Source organism: Silurus meridionalis, chromosome 9 (assembly GCF_014805685.1).
Source record: "Silurus meridionalis isolate SWU-2019-XX chromosome 9, ASM1480568v1, whole genome shotgun sequence".
Lineage (NCBI taxonomy): Eukaryota > Metazoa > Chordata > Actinopteri > Siluriformes > Siluridae > Silurus > Silurus meridionalis.
In genome coordinates this window covers 12,814,948-12,831,261 of record NC_060892.1, presented here as the reverse complement: position 1 = coordinate 12,831,261, position 16,314 = coordinate 12,814,948, and the positions used below count along the sequence as shown (strand labels likewise).

The window sequence follows — 16,314 nt, the reverse complement described above, 5'->3', positions numbered from 1 at the left end:
TAAGCACAACACATTTTGCAACATGACTACAAACCAAAAATCTCAACAACGAACAAAACCAGACAGCAAAGTATGAACACACAACAGCCAAACCCGAAAAAACAGCAATACATTCAGAAGTATAGCAGGGAATCTGAAAACTCAACAGCAAATATAGCGTGACAACAAAACCAGAAACACAAAAACAGAATATTCTGAAGCAAGACCACAGATTTGGAAACACCGCAGTCAGACCAAAAACACAAGAAATTGAGCAACACAACAGCAAACCCAAACAAAAAAAAAAATACAAATAAAACACATAACAACAAAGCAGGAAACAAGAAAGCAAAACAAACAACACAGCAACAACACAACAGTTAAGTCAGAAATAGGACAGCTAAGTCAAAAATTGGATGATCAAAATCCGAAGTGTAGGTCTTTCTTGAACATCTCTTGATCACTGCTGCTATAAAAACAGACATAAGAATCACATATTTTCAGTCTGTTATCCAGCGTAGCAAAAACAACGTCAAAGAGGGAATGAGACGCTGCGTCAACAATGCTATGAGAACGCTCCCGCGTTGTCCATGCTCTGAATCACGTGTGTAATCTGTCCAATGGAAAGTGTGTGGTGATGTCACGACCAGGAAGCTATATAAAGCACATGGAGTGAAGCCAGCGTCAGCTTCTGTAAGAGAGAAGGAAGCTCTGTAGGGATGCCAGTAGTGTGGCATGAAGACGCAGCGTCTCGTTCCCTCAGGGAACTAGGGTTACATACGTAACCTAGAAATGTTCCCTTTCAGAACTCGAGCTGCGGCAACACCGCTTTGGGAATGAGTGTTCTCATTCTGTGGACGTATGAGTCCAGCACTCGCACCAGACACAGCTGGTTGAGCTTCACCTGGTCTGGGGCCTGAAAAGAAGGAGGATAAAATTCCTGGAGCCTGATAGGTCGTGGGACGACCAAGGGCACTTTAGGGATATTACCTGTTCAAGGGTACAGAAAGGCACTGGATATGCCTGAAGTAAACTCCAGAAAAGAGGGGGCCACTGAGAATGCCTGTAAATCCCTTACTCTCTTAAGAGACCAATTGGTCAGGAGGAGCACAGTCTTGACGGTAAGATGCCTCCAGGATGCCTCGGTCAACGGCCCCAAAAACAGGGGGCTCGGATAGAGCCTCCAACATGATGGCCAAGTTCTACGCAGGCACTCTAGGTTGCAGCAGGGGCCTCAGCCTCCGGGTGCCAAGGAGAAAACGCATCACTAGTGGGTCTCTAGCCAAAAACTGCCCACAGGGGCATGATACACTGAAATGGCAGACACGTAGTCCTTAGGGTGAACAGAGCCACCCTTTGGCAAACTGTTCATGGGGGAATTCCAGCCCTGAACAAACCGGATCTGGATCCAATTGGTGCAGATTGCACTATACACTGAAAATGTATAGTAATGTATAGTAAATGTATAGAAAATGTATACACTGAAAATGGTCACTAACATCTCGGTGGAGATACCGGGAATCTCAAAGCTGCGCCCCCTCAGCCAGCCCCAGAGGGTAGTCTCCTAAGGGTATCAGTCTCTTGAGACTGACCTCTGGTAGGCCTAGAGCTGAGGCTATGCCCTGTTGCAGCTCTAGGAGACTTGAAGGAGGCTGCAAGTATTCCAGGTCCACTATGATGCCGGGCGGAAATCGAGGAGAGATCTTGCTGGAGCTGGCCATGACCTGAAGCACTGAACGTGGCAGGGTTGACAGACCAGGTCCCTGGGGGTGCCGGGGTGGAACGGGCACCATGTAATGAGGTGCACCACTCCCTTTCCCGGCAGGATCCCCAGAACGTCCTAAGTCAGGACGTCTTAGTTCTTCCAGGTTTCCAGTTTCTTCCCACCTTCTGAAAAACAAGTGGGTAAATGAATTACCACATTAAGATAAACAAATTGAGGTTAATGTAAATGTGTTTTCTTTTTCTTATCTTTTTCCTTCATCTTATGGACTGGCATCTCATCCAGGTTGTTTCTAGGATCCACCATTATATTGACCAGGAGAAAGCAGTTACTGAATATTTATGAACTGGATCTTTGGAGGAAAAAAAATTGGTTTGTGTGTGTGTGTGTGTGTGTGTGTGTGTGTGTGTGTGTGAGAGAGAGATTCAGGTTAAAAAAAATAATTTCTGTTTGCTATTAATTTCTCAGTACAGGCCTGTCCAGCGATCACAAGTAAGAATCCTAACAGCCATCAGGATTCTAACTTGTGATCGCTGGACAGGCCTGTAATGAGAAACTAATAGCAAACAGAAATAATTTTTTTTAACCTGAAATAACTAAACATATCAAGTCAAGTCAAGAAGCTATTATAGTCATTTCTACCATATATAGCTGATGCAGTACACAGTGAAAATGAGACAACGTTCCTCCAGAACCCTGGTGCTACATTAATGCACATAGAGCTACAACACACAACATTAAGCTACATAAAGTGCATCAAGTGCAATCTAGTGCAAACAGTGCAGACAAAAAACAATGCAGACAGACAACACATAACAGTGTGGGACAAAGATGCATAACACAAAATGCTAAATAACGCCGACCAGTAAATATATATATATATATATATGTTACATATGTTGGAGTCAAGCAGCAGTTATGAAACTGCTAGACAAAATCTGCACATAAAGCCAAAAAAGTTACTTTTATGAAAAACTTTTTATTTTTTTATGTTGTCTCAAATACTTTTTGCTTCATTTATTTATTCTTTTCAGCCAAATTGTATTTAACTACTGCTTTAGCTAAAAGTAAAAAAAAAAAAAAGTTTCCTATATATAATTTTTCATCATAAATAGCTAAACTGTACATTGGCATCTCTGCAACAGGGTTTTTTTTTTTTTTTTTTAAACAAAACAAAAAACAACAGTATTGTGAGAAATTGCTTTTTTAGTCAGTACCCAATCTGATCTGCCCTAATGGAATAAAGAGGTGACACATTTTCGCATGAAAATATTCCAGGAATGTCGCCCTCTTTAACTGGCATTGCCCTTGAAAAAATAGCACAGCAGTCACTGCCACCCCATCACAGCCATGTTCCCAAAGATGAAAGACTCACGTTTCACAGCCTAATTAAAGAAACATTGTAAATCAAAAATTCTGTGCATATGTTAGTCACGGGATGCCATGACCAGAGGAAACCTGAGAAAGTGTGTGAAAATTTGTGTATTATCTGCATCCCAGGGACGTCATCTAGCAGACCCAACAACAGATTTTATTGTCTCAAATTTGTGTCTCATAACATGGCACACCACAGTGAAATTAAATATTTTGTTTACATAATTTATATATAATTTAATTTATTTACATTTTATAGCCATAGTTATTATTAAGCATTTAAAAGGACTTGTTTGTAAGCAAGAAATCTTATATAACGGAATTGTTCAGATTTCTCATTAGTCTGGATGTTCAAACCAGAATGAAGGTAAGAAAATTTGAAATGGTACTGGCAATAGGATGAGCTCTCTCTCACCCACACGCACACACACACATGCACACACATGCACACACACGCACACACCAGTCCCACGCTTCTCAGTGATGAGTTACACTTCAGTTACCTCTGTGATGGGAACGTGGAATTTAAACGTGAGTGGGCGTGAGAAGAACCCGGCGCAAGTCGCCTGGACACTCGCTTTGTCAATATTAGGCTGTTGTCTTCACACTGTCAGTTACATATTTCCAAGTGAGCTTGGTGTTTGCTTTGATTTGTCTTTAGGGATGGCTGCCTCCTTGCACAAATGGAGGAAATGAGCTCTGCTTTACTGCACATCCCACTCGGGTTGGAACCACGGCGGCTTCTGCTACGGTGGACTGGAGATGACTGTGATAACTGAGAAACTGACTGAAGAACAGTCTTACTGTGCATGTAGGTAAGTGTGCTAAAGGAATGTGGTATGGGCAGTGACCTGCATGTCTTGACTACCTTAGCCTAAATAGATGAAGAAACAGATGCATTAAAGTGAGACATTAGATGATCTGTAATTACGCAGAGTGGACACATCACTAGTCTCAGTACCTGGAACACGCAAGATTTATATTTATATTTAGGGCATTTAAAAAAAAAAAAAAAAGGCATTTTCTAGTATGATACACATTTATCTCATTTATACAATTGAACAGCTGAGAATTTTTTTTAAAATTAGAAATATAATAATGAGATCATGTAAATAATACAAATTAGATTTAAGTTAAATATAAAAAGACTGCAATAATTGCACTGCAACTTTAAAGACATTTAAAATTCCAAATGCATTCCTTTAAATTTATCCAGAGATGATGGGGGCTCTCACTGAGACAATATGAGGAAGAAACCATGAGAGGAACCAGGCTCAAAAGGGAACCTATCCTCATCTGGGTGACACTGGATAGTGCGATTTTAACTAATCCTCTTCTATAACTATGTATTATAAGGTCAAATAGGAAATTCGTTACAGTTTTAACATAAAGCCTATTTTGCTAAAATAAATAAATAAATAACTGTTCCCTGATGGAGACTCTTCCAAATATGTTTATAGCAATTAAACTTACTATCTCCAAACTGTATGCATTCAGCAACACATATTTGACAGGATAAGATGAAAACATGATTATACGTTTTGTCCTTCTCTATATTATTCGCTACACTGAACAGTAAATAGGAACTAATTGTAGGAAGGAATGTTGTGAGAAGGAAACAGAAAAAAAGATTGGACCATGTGTGCTATATGGCTGATCTAAAGGATCATTCAAACCAGAGCTGTTAGCTCTACCAGGTCATACCTAATTTGCATGGAATTGACAATGTTAAGCTGTAGTATTGTCGCTCAATACTGTCACTGAAATTAAGACTCTACACCGCCTATTGGTTTGTTGGTTGCTAGTCTGAATCATTAACTAGCATAATATACTATGATAGCAACCAGAACATAGGATTGGACACCATGTACCCTTCCACTTGCCTACTAGGATAACTAATAAAGACTTGTTCACCCATGCTAGTAAATAGCATGCTCTTGGAGAAAGTGTGTGTTTCCCCATATTTACTCTTCTGTGATTTCACACAATCCTGAGATGGCAGCACTTTAGAACTTAGATACCGGTTTGCTTAAATTATATGCTTGTGCATAGGGCTGAGTCAGGCTGTCCTCAGAGGAGAAGAGATTTACTGTCAGAAATGTCTGCCCAAGGTCTTTTGTTTTAAATTACCTGAGATATCCGGCTTGTCGTCAGTCATCTTTTCTCTCTCTCTCTCTCTCTCTCTCTCTCTCTCTCTCTCTTCCCCCCTTAAGCTCTTTCATGCGATTCCCTGCAGATGTAGCATGTTCCAAAACGTGTGTTACTCTTGCCTGTCTTTCTCACACATTCAAATACTTACACGTGAGCTCAATTGTGAACTATGTCTCAGATAAATCACATTGCAAGCTGTCATACATTTATTGTAGCTACAAAGCATGCTGACTCTCTCCAGATGCCTAATTGACAATGCCTTCTTTATTCAGCCCAGTGCTTTAGGCCTTGTGCTGTTTTCTTCCTCTCACATATACTAAAGCTATTCAATTTCCTCAACACAAACAGTCTGCCTCTTATACTATCCATGCCCATGTGAACAATTAACATTCCCTCTACAGCTTATTGTAGCAAAAAAAAAAAAATCCAATTACTGTTATTGCACCCTGCATTACATTACACGTTCTGTTGTAAATGAAGCGCATAAAATTACAAAGGCAACAGTGTTTCCTGAGAAAAGGTTCAGGCCACAGGATAGGAAGGCATCCTCTAAACACTAAAACAGGATTTCACATAAGACAGAGAAACCCTAATTGACCTAACCCTTTCGTTCATTCACAAAACCGGATGTCTAGAAACCATTTGCATGGCTTTCTGATTTTCTTTCTCTCTCTCTCTCTCTCTCTCTCTCTCTCTCTCTCTCTCTCTCTCTCTCTCAGAGCATGACTCCCTCCTCTTCTCCCTGCAGGTTGATTTTGTCAGCATGTCTGTCGTTGGTTCCCACTTATGGTTTCATGTGATTTCCTATGAAGTCCTAACGACATTAAGCTATTTTTATCAATAGCTGCCCGCCTATTGTCCCTCCTAACCTCAAACCTCCTGTCTCCTTTGCAAAACTGAATGCAGTTCAGTAGTTTATCCTGAGCTTGCAGAAGTAAAACCGGTCAGCTGACTCTCGGCTTGTCTGTGGTGTTCGTGATCATGAATTAGTGTTAATATTAGCAGGAGTAACAAAGAGACAAAAGGAAACAGGAACTCATGGCTGCAGACAATCTGATAAATTATACAAAAAAAGGGGCAGAAAAAAGTTAATTGAAAAGTTAATAATATGACAAATGATATCAGCAATGAAATGCAGACAAACTTTTTGTGTTGTTGTTAAATCCCACAGGATGCAATTACATTAAACTTTTCATTACACCAAATCTCACAAACAGCATCTACTTTTTATCTTTTGTTTGAATTTGACACAATGAGCAAGCAATAGGAAACTATTTAAAATTGAGGTAAATGTTTTATATATCCTTGCCGGGAGTGGCTTACCCTATGGCAAAACAACTGTGTTTCAACTTGTCACTTTACCGACCTGGGTTAAGTGTATTGCAACAATGTAAACTGCACACTATGAACAAATCCCAAAGACAAAAAAACGTGCTAAGAAAAAGATCACCAGAGTGAATGACGGTAATATTTACTGTTTGAGTCATGACTGGGTGGTTTCAGAGCTGCTGGAATTTACTTGCAATTCTCTGTATAATTGGATCTAAATGCCCTTTCACACACTTTGCTACCTTTTGGGTGCAACATGCAAAGATATTCTACTGTGACATAAAATATATTAAAGTTTTATTCAAGTTTATATGACTTGCTCTAAAAGATATTTGGTGATACAGTCCATGTAGCCATTTATTGGTCACAAGCTGGCATATATAGCAGGAGATACTGTCATCTGGTATTTTTTTACAGGTAACCTAATTAAATGCAATACAATAATTTACATGTAATACATGTTCCGTTATGCATGCAATTAACAATAAATTTTGAGCAATGAGTTCTTTAGCTTTCTTTTTTAATTTTTGCAGAAAGTGCATATTTTTTTACATTTATTTTAAGACTGATTGTTTTTAAACCCATTTCTTTAACATGACAATTAACTATAAGAGCCTGATTAATTAGAATTGTGATAATACAGCTTTTAAAAAAGTAATAAGCCATATTTCAATCTTAACCAGGAAGTGAAGCAAAACAATAGGGTGGCTCTTTGAGAAAGTTAATAGTCATGCATAGATGAGCAAAACAAAATAAATCAGCAAATAAGTTACAAAACACTTCACCAAAGAACCCACTAAAAAAAGATAGGAATGATTAAAATGATCCTCTGGGTCCATGGCCACAACTAGCAATGCAGACATCAAGGTCTGGACGATAATCCTGGAAGATATTTTTTTAATAAACAAGCCTTAATTTTAAACATCAGGCACTTTTGGGTAAAGCTAACGCTCATCTCTTTTAGTAAAAATGCTCACAAAAAGACAGCAATTACATTTTTCATGAGAGAGAAAAAATGTGAAACAGTTAGCAAAGTAAATAGATAAAGTAGATTATTTGTAAGATTTCTACTCAACTGTTCTTTATTATAGAAGTTCACTGGCATATTTTATATTGAAGAAAATATAATTTAATTCTATAAGAAATAGTCATAAAGAAATTAAATAAAATAAATGAAATATTTCAGGTTTTTTTTGGGTGCTGAAATATAAATTGGGTAGTTAAGGATTAACAGCTGATTAGTTCAGTAAAATATACAGAGCTTTTTCTGCAGAAATGCGAGGGTAACAAAACAAAAATTACAAATTGAAACTGAATAAAAACTGAAGTAGTGCAAGCACTTTGGTTGTATATTAACTAGAAGACTGTTACTACAATGTGGACCTCACTAAAAATTTTTTGATTTGATTCTGGTAATGACTGTGATTGGGTCTACTGGACTGCTGGAATATTCAGCTGCTTATGTGACAAAAAAGACAAGTGGAAGCAGCCAGTGGCCAGCATTAACAATTAATAAAATAAATGATAAGAATAGACTAAACAAACAATAACAAAAAGAGTCCAGTGTGGTTGTAGGCCTCAGTCACATTCCTTAAGTTAAGACCAGGAGGTCGGCTCAAGCAGCTCATTTCCCCAGGTCATCGTCTTTCAGAGGGACGCGCCGCATCAGAAGGGCCTCCACTGGAAATCAGATCCAATCAGATGTTCCCAAGGCTTTGAGAGGGCCGGTAGAAGTCCCCCTATTTGATATTTGATCAGATTTGCCAGGCTCTCTAACCCCCACCACAGCTCAGCCACTCTCTTTTCCCCTGCTTAATGGGAAGTAAAAGTCAGTAAGCCTTGTGGAATTCAGGACTCCTGTTACATGAGCATGTGCTTGCCGTCTGGACAAGGGTCTTTTTTTGCTCCCTTTTTCTCCTCCTCCCCCTTTCTCTTGTCCTCTCTCTTTCTCATGCCTATTTCGCTCTTCTTTTTTTTATCAGTGCACTTAGCCAAATGTCACTGCATGCAACTGCATTAATGTGTGGGCTAGGCACATGCCTCGATAAATTGTTCTTCATTGTGTTCTCAGTTGTCATCTCATTTATTTCCAAATTGCTACACCCTTAGGTACCTGGTGGAGCATGTCCCTGGCTTGCAAAAGTGCAATGTTTCATATTATTGAAAAAGATTGCATGCCAGAGGTGTTATTCTAGGCTTTGGCAACAGAGAGGAAAACTAAATGCTCCCACCAATTATATAGGTTAACTGACTATCAAATGTGACAAACCATATTGGCTAGGTTTATTATTGAGTTTAAGGTGTCAAATAAACAATGTAATACTTTTGTATAAAAGATTATCTTTCTTTGTATTGGATACTAAAATTCAGTACAGTGCATTCATTGTCATAGATTATAAAAAATGGCCATCAACACAGGGAAGTTTAGATTTTCTATGAATTAGGAAAAACTGTTTCTAATGTAACTCTTCTGTGCCAAAATGTGAGAAGTTCCAGCTGTAGAGTTGAATACAAAAAGATAATACAAAGTACAAGTACATAGCAGCATAGTGAAATCTGTATACAACAGAAGCTACAAATCACTTAATCGAGATTGTGGAGTGGGGCTTTTAGTAGCTACAGAAACATGATGTTTCAGTATTAATGCTCTCAAGCAAAGACTAATTAAAAGTGCCAACTGCTGTCATCAGATGTTGGCTGTGCAGCTGATCTGCATCACTGAATACACTGATTGTGCCAGATAGTTATACATATCCATGCATCTCAGCCTTTTCCTACTTTCTCCATGTGTCCCTGATTAGCAAGGCTGTCTTAGAGAAAATTGCTTCTGCTCTCCAGACATCTCCACGCACACCCCTGGATGAGGACAACCTGAAGTTCAAGTAGTCCTGTGCTGAAGGATGCATTACATCATACGCCATCCTGGACATCCAGACCGTGCATATCTTAGGTCATGTGATTTACCTTGGCACAAGGCACAAGTTGCAGATTATTGATAGCTTGCTATGAATTTAGAAAAGGTGACCTCCGCATCTTTCAAAGTTAGAGGATTCATTGTTTAAAAGACACTCAACACAGGATCATTCATTTATTCATCTTAAAAAAGCATTTTTTCCCACACATTGCTTGACCAAATGAGGACTACATAAGGTTTCTGAAAATATTCTTGGGTGTGAGGAAACTAGGACAGGCTTTATAATCCATCACAATTATATTTTTTATAAATAGTGCAAGTGGGCCACAATACACAAACCTACAACAAACCTTTCACTGTGAGGCCATTTTCTAGCTGCCCGTAGGCATAACGTCTATAATATTGCTGACCCCTCAACTCACCCCACAGAATTGCTTCCTCTAGCAACACTGTGACTTTCATTTGTAGTCATTGACTGTTTCAGGCTGAAGTTCGAAGATGCTTTTTAGAGGGGCAACTGGAGTGAGCACAAGCTGAATAACTTCCGGCCACTTCAATTGCAACCGAAGGAGCAGAGTTGAAAGGTCATGGGTAGCTGCAGCTCTGCAGGAGCCATGCATCTCAAAGAGGAGTAGGGTGTGTGTGTGTGTGTGTGTGTGTGTGTGTGAGTCTGTGTGTGTGTGTGTGTGTGTGAGTCTGTGTGTGTGTGTGTGTGTGTGTTTGTGTGTCGGGGGGCATATTTGCTAAACCCTAAGTAATATGTCTATATGCAGGGATATACAGACTGAACAAACTCAAGTCAAAACAAACATATACAGGGTGGACTTGTTAGTTAAGTTTTATCACACTAAAAAATAACTGCCTAAAATTGCATACATGCGAACTGTATTTGCTCAACAGATTAAATGCCGGGTATAAGACAATGACAAGCACTAGCTGTCCTCCGCACTTAGTTGATGATACTACTAAATCAATTATAAAAAACCCTTTTTTTTAAATAACCCTTTGAGAAGCTTGCATTTGCGACATCTCACCTAGTGATTGTTATGAAGCCTGTCACACTGTATTAGAGATCAGTAAAGAGATGAATGATCTGCTTGTGGCATACGTTTGGTGCATGAGAGGGACTGATTCATAAAGCACACCGGACAGAGGAAGGAAGCATGGCCACCACCACTGCTACCCTTACTTCCTTTTTTCTGCTCTCACTGACAAAAAAAACCCTACAAAGTTGTGGAAGTGGAAAATAACCATCAGGTCCCAATGGTTTACTGACATGTGAATGTCTTCTCTTTGTGGCTTTAAACCAGCGGCAGGTCCAATAACAGATGCAGAAACATAATATTCCTCATTCTGCAGACAACCACATGCACACACACAGCAACACTGCAAGTCTTCCCTTGTTAGAGGCAGGATCTTTTCTCATTGATCCAATCAGAAAGCATGTGTTTCTGAGAGGACAACCAGTCGTGTTACTGCTCTTCTGACTGGTCCACCAATCCTCACAGACTCTCACCCCCACACCCCCAAAGCTTTCGCCATTCACAAAAAGCTCAAGGCACCTTTCTCATGTCTCAATTGTTCTTCAGTGAAACTATTGTGCAATTCTTTTAAAAGAATCAGGAACTGAAAAAGCTGAAAGTGCATACACCCAAGAATGCCTTTTTAACTCTTTAAATCTTTTGGAAAATGCCTGCAGAACAAATGTTTTCTTCTTTTCAGAGCACAGTTGTCCAAAAGTGGTCAATGGTCAATATAAGCTCTGTTATCATTTACTGGTTTCATGCACTCTGTATATTGTTTGGGCATCTTCATGCACCTAGGCTCTTTTTATAAATAAATAAAAAAACATGACTGATTTGATCTGGTAAGAAACGATTTGGGGTGTATTTATGGTTTCTTCATACATCTAATGTTGCAAACAAATTCTTTTTTTTTTTTTTTAATCTCTTTACATTAGATTCTTTATCTATATCCAAAACAAAATATTAATTGCTAGCAATTTTCCAACCAAGCACAAAGACAAAAAGTGTCTGGGCTTATCACAGCAGCATGGGTGTTCACAACAGCTATATAGCAACAGATCTCTCTGCTTGGCTTCAGCTGAAGTGGGAAACTTCTTTAACTGCACTGTCAAGCACTTTTATGCAATTACAGTAATAACTTAAGGAACTGCTGGGTAGGGGTAACTGACCAGTATGACTGTTATGAGAGGGTGTATTCCATAGGGTTGATGTGGGTGGAGGCTTGAGAAAGCCAAACAATCTTGGTGGGGGATGATTTCAAAGCCAAGCACTCAGCAATTCTGTAGGTGTTCTGTGCAGGCATACATTTGATCGCAGACACGTTTGATGATTATCGTTCCAGTAAGTGAAAACTTGTTGTGCAGATCATGAGAAGCCCTCGGAATACTATATCTCCACAAATCAGTATGTAAACTTCTAGTAAGGAGGACCATATGTAGGAGAGGAAAGCAACAATAAAACGTTTTAACACAAAAGATTTATTACTAATGGCCCTCTTCTTACTTCTATTAGCCTTAACACTGTGTGTTTACGAAAAGAATGCAACCAACTCAACAAAGTATGCCTTCTACCCAATGTGGCCTTCACTGGAATCTTTGCATGTCAGAACGGGTTCAAAGTCTATCTCTGAGAGGTTTTTCTAAAAGAATTCAAAGAAATAAGAACTAGCCTTCTTTGCCCTGCTAACAAGGCTACCCTGGTCAGCTAGCTGGACCGCATGTTGCATGCTAGGCTGAGAGCACATGGTTCGGGGGAGAGAGCTTATGTGGGAGCATTACCCTTGCCTAGTGTGTGGGCTGGAAAGTCTTTGTTGTAGATTACTGTCCCATGAGAACCAGGAGCAACAAGCAGGCGGAGAAAGCAGGCTGCATGAGGGAGGGGTGTATACAGAGACCAACGTGCATCAAGCCAGGAATGCATGCTGCCCCATGATACACTCTCAAACACCAAACATGTGCAGATAGACACAAACACCCACAGACACAATACTCAAGTATAATACAGTAAACAACACTGATGAGGAAACAACATCAGAGGATGTTCCTGAACAAAAGGCAGTTGTAGAAAGTATATAAGAAAAGCTGATTTTCCAGACAGATACTTATAACTGATGCTTGGAATTCCATCGGATTTGGGTCATGCTTAAGGTAGATTCAGGATTAAAAAAAAAAAAAAGTCAATGGAGCTGTCTTTGGTTGCTGCATGAAAATTCAACTGAACTTTCTATCGAAAGATCGAATGAACTTTCCATTGAACTAGGCTTGCTCTTCATTCCTTTGTAACTGATATTATCCATCAAACTTTATAACCTTTTCCACTCTCCTGACTTCTTGATGTTTGACACTTCACTATGCCATGTGTTGAATGGCTTGATGCAGGACAAGAAGTGTCTTGCTATGACTTATGAGTCATAAAAGTTTATCCTCTGATATGCCATGCACAATAATTATCGTTCTGCTTGTATACTGTAGAAGTATCTTAGGAATTCTGGAAAAAAAAAGTAGTTTAATCTCATGAGTGGGTCGATGGATATATATGTGTGTGTGTGTGTGTGTGTGTGTGTGTGTGTGTGTGTGTGTGTGTGTGTGTGTGTGTGTGTGTGTGTGTATATATATATATATATATATATATATATATATATATATATATATATATATATATATATTATATTATAGTGTGTGTGTGTGCGCATGTTGCTGCACCCCATTGTTTTACCTGCATTCCTGCTCACACACTTGTAATATTAATTGTAACTGTGAGTCCCCCCCACAACTACACACACACACACACACACACACACACACACACACACACACACAAACAAACACACCCATCCCCCATTTATTCAGTTTATATTCCTAGCCCTCCCACACTCTCCAGTTCTCTTAGTGCAGTTGGATTAAAAGCGCCACCTTGAGGAATTCGATCTGGTTTGCACCTATTTTATTATAATCCAGATCCCTTAAAAAATGTAAGCAATATCAGTAACGTTAGCATTTATTTATTTTTTCTCGTTTGTGCAACAGTTACAAATTATACAGTGAATTGCTCTCAACTTAACTTTCATCCAACATATGGTGAAATATGCTTTCTCAAAGATTCCCTTTCTAAGCTATATGAAATACAGTACTAATAATAATACAACATAAACCTGCAATAATCTGTTGATAACAAATAAATAAACAAAGAAAATCATATATAGAAAGTAACAGCATGTTGGTCAAAATGTAATATTTCCTATATCATGGAATGTTTTAGTAGCATGCAATGAAAGGATAATTCTTAAATTGCAGAAGACGTGAGCTGTGCAGATAAGTACTACATGGGTGTAAATGGTTATTGCATATGTTTGGAGATATGCTATGTATATCTATTATTGAAGCTGATGTTTCTGGGCTTATTCTTGTGAAACGTGACAAGGGGTTTACATCTGTCAGTTCCTGATAAGTACAAATTATTTGACACCCTTTCCTCCAAGGGTGTGTTAATGACTCCAGAGTGACATTGCATTAATGGTGATGGTTAAAGTGTATCTAAATGTTTCCAAAAATTAGGGAAGCCACAATTCCATTTTTTACTTTTCTGATACCAATAGTGATTTTTTTTTTTTACAGACAGTACAGACAACTATACAACTTTAAAACTATACAATAAACTATACAATGAACACTACATCAGCTATAATCAATAGTAAATAAATATATACTGTATATGTAAAATAGAATATATAAAGCATTAATCTGTTTATTAATGAGAAATAAGCGTAACAGTGCAGATGCATACAGAAAACTGATTAAAAAAACTGTTTAAAAGACTGTTAAATAAAGCTTACATTTACATAATTACAATATTACAGCAATAATTACAAAATATTTGAATAGGTAGATACTCGCTGTTGTTATAGTAACATAGGCAGTTTTGTTTCTGTTAATTCTGTTATGATCATGTCCTAATTTATTCTTGTGATTGGATTTTGTAAGAGATCGGATTTGTTTTATCTACATTGTAGGTACCAAAAATGTTTGAGGGACAAACACTGATGACATAGATAAAGGTCATAGATAAAGAGTTATATATTAATATTTGATATTTATATATTTACAGTTCACAACAGAAGCAAGTTCAAAGGAGGTTATTCTAGACTTCAGGAAGGGGTAATTTGACCCTGCACCCCCACTCATCAGTGGCTCAGTATTAGAGAGAGTCAGTAGTACCAAGTTTCTTGGTGTACACATCTCTGATGACTTCATCTGGACTACCAACACTAACTCCTATGTGAAGAAGGACCAACAACGTTTTCACTTCCTGAGGAGGCTAAAAAAAGCGAGCCTCCCACCACCCATACTTACCACCTTCTACAGAGGAACTGTGAAGAGTGTCCTGACCAGGTGCATCACTGTGGTGTTCAGAAACTGCAAAACGTTAGAACCCAAGACCCTACAGCACATATTGAGGACAGCTAAGAGGATCATAGGAGTCCCTCCCCTCTATCCAGGACATATTCAATACACGATGCATACGCAAAGCTGCTACCATTGTGAAGGATCCCTCTCACTCTCTCACTTTTCAAAAGCTTGCAATTAGGCAGGAGGTTTAGAAGCATCAGGATCCACACTACAATGTTCTGCAACAGCTTCTTTCCCCAAACTGTCAGAGCCCTAAACACCCTGGTGCCACCCATGACCTTGCTTCCTCCTCCTTAACTGTGCACTATAGACATTAATGATCACTACATGTACATTAACACTCACTTGCACTCAACCACTTTACTGTGCATAACAAAATGCACACTGGTCATTGTAGCACATCTGCAGACATCTGCAATCAGGGACTTAACTGTTGACTGTTTAATATAGACCTCCCCTTATTTAGCAAAAATATGCACACTGGATATTGCACACACTTGCACACAGTCACCTCTGACTGTGCACTTGCACTTTACACTTACATTACTTACATTTATCACATCTACCTCATATTTATCGCACCTTAACTCCGCTATGTTTAATGTTTACTCTTTATTTATGTCTGTTTACTCTACTGTTCACTGTCCATGCACATTGGTCCGTAGTAACGACATTTAATTTTTTTTGTATACTGTGCATGTGGAAGAACGACAATAAAGCTTGAGTTGAGTTGAGCAGTTCAAGCAAGTTAAAGTGAGGAACAGTTAGCATAATGCTAGTTTTCTTTACTTGAACCATTAGTACCCATGGGAGAGATTATACCCATTGGTTGGGAGGGAGGGAGGGAGGAGGGGGATATTCCCAAAGGTAGTCTTTTCCTCCGCCTTTATTGTGTCATCAGTTAGCCTTTTTATAAATACCAGGGTCAGCTGTCAGAGGTGAGACATTCAAATCGTCTCACTAACATTGAGGACGTGTACAGGACAGGGAGGTGACAATGGTCACCATGCATGTTTTGGCTTGCTTTAAGTCAAGTCAGGTTTAAGAAACAGACAGGTGCAATCAATCAAGAAGAGGCCACAATGCTGACCTGGGACCAGGTCCTTGTTTATTTTTAGCTAGCTCTACACTCATTGGTAAGAGACACATAGTGTTGCCAGGTCTCAGTAAAAGCTTATAAGTGAATAAAGTTGAGTTTGGTATGGGGAAAGAAGGTGTTTTTCTCTCACTTTGTTTTGCGATAGGATAAAAATTCAGTGTAGCTTTTTGGATTTGTAGCATGTGCAATACACCTTTTAATCATCACCTGGAAAAGCCATTATCCACTAAATAATCCCTATTTTGCTGTCCAAATCTTTATGACATAATTTACAGGATGTACACTGCTTGCACTTTTACTTTGTTTGATATAAA

At 38.8% G+C, this 16,314-nt stretch overlaps 1 long non-coding RNA gene across 1 annotated transcript; it reads left to right on the top strand.

Annotated features, from left to right (window-relative positions):
* The first annotated feature begins 3,526 nt into the window (after positions 1-3,526).
* Positions 3,527-15,729, top strand: LOC124391439. The gene is made up of 3 exons (XR_006926976.1): positions 3,527-3,607; positions 3,738-3,891; positions 14,600-15,729. It is a non-coding gene; the product is annotated as an uncharacterized LOC124391439 (long non-coding RNA).
* The last annotated feature ends 585 nt before the right edge of the window (positions 15,730-16,314 follow it).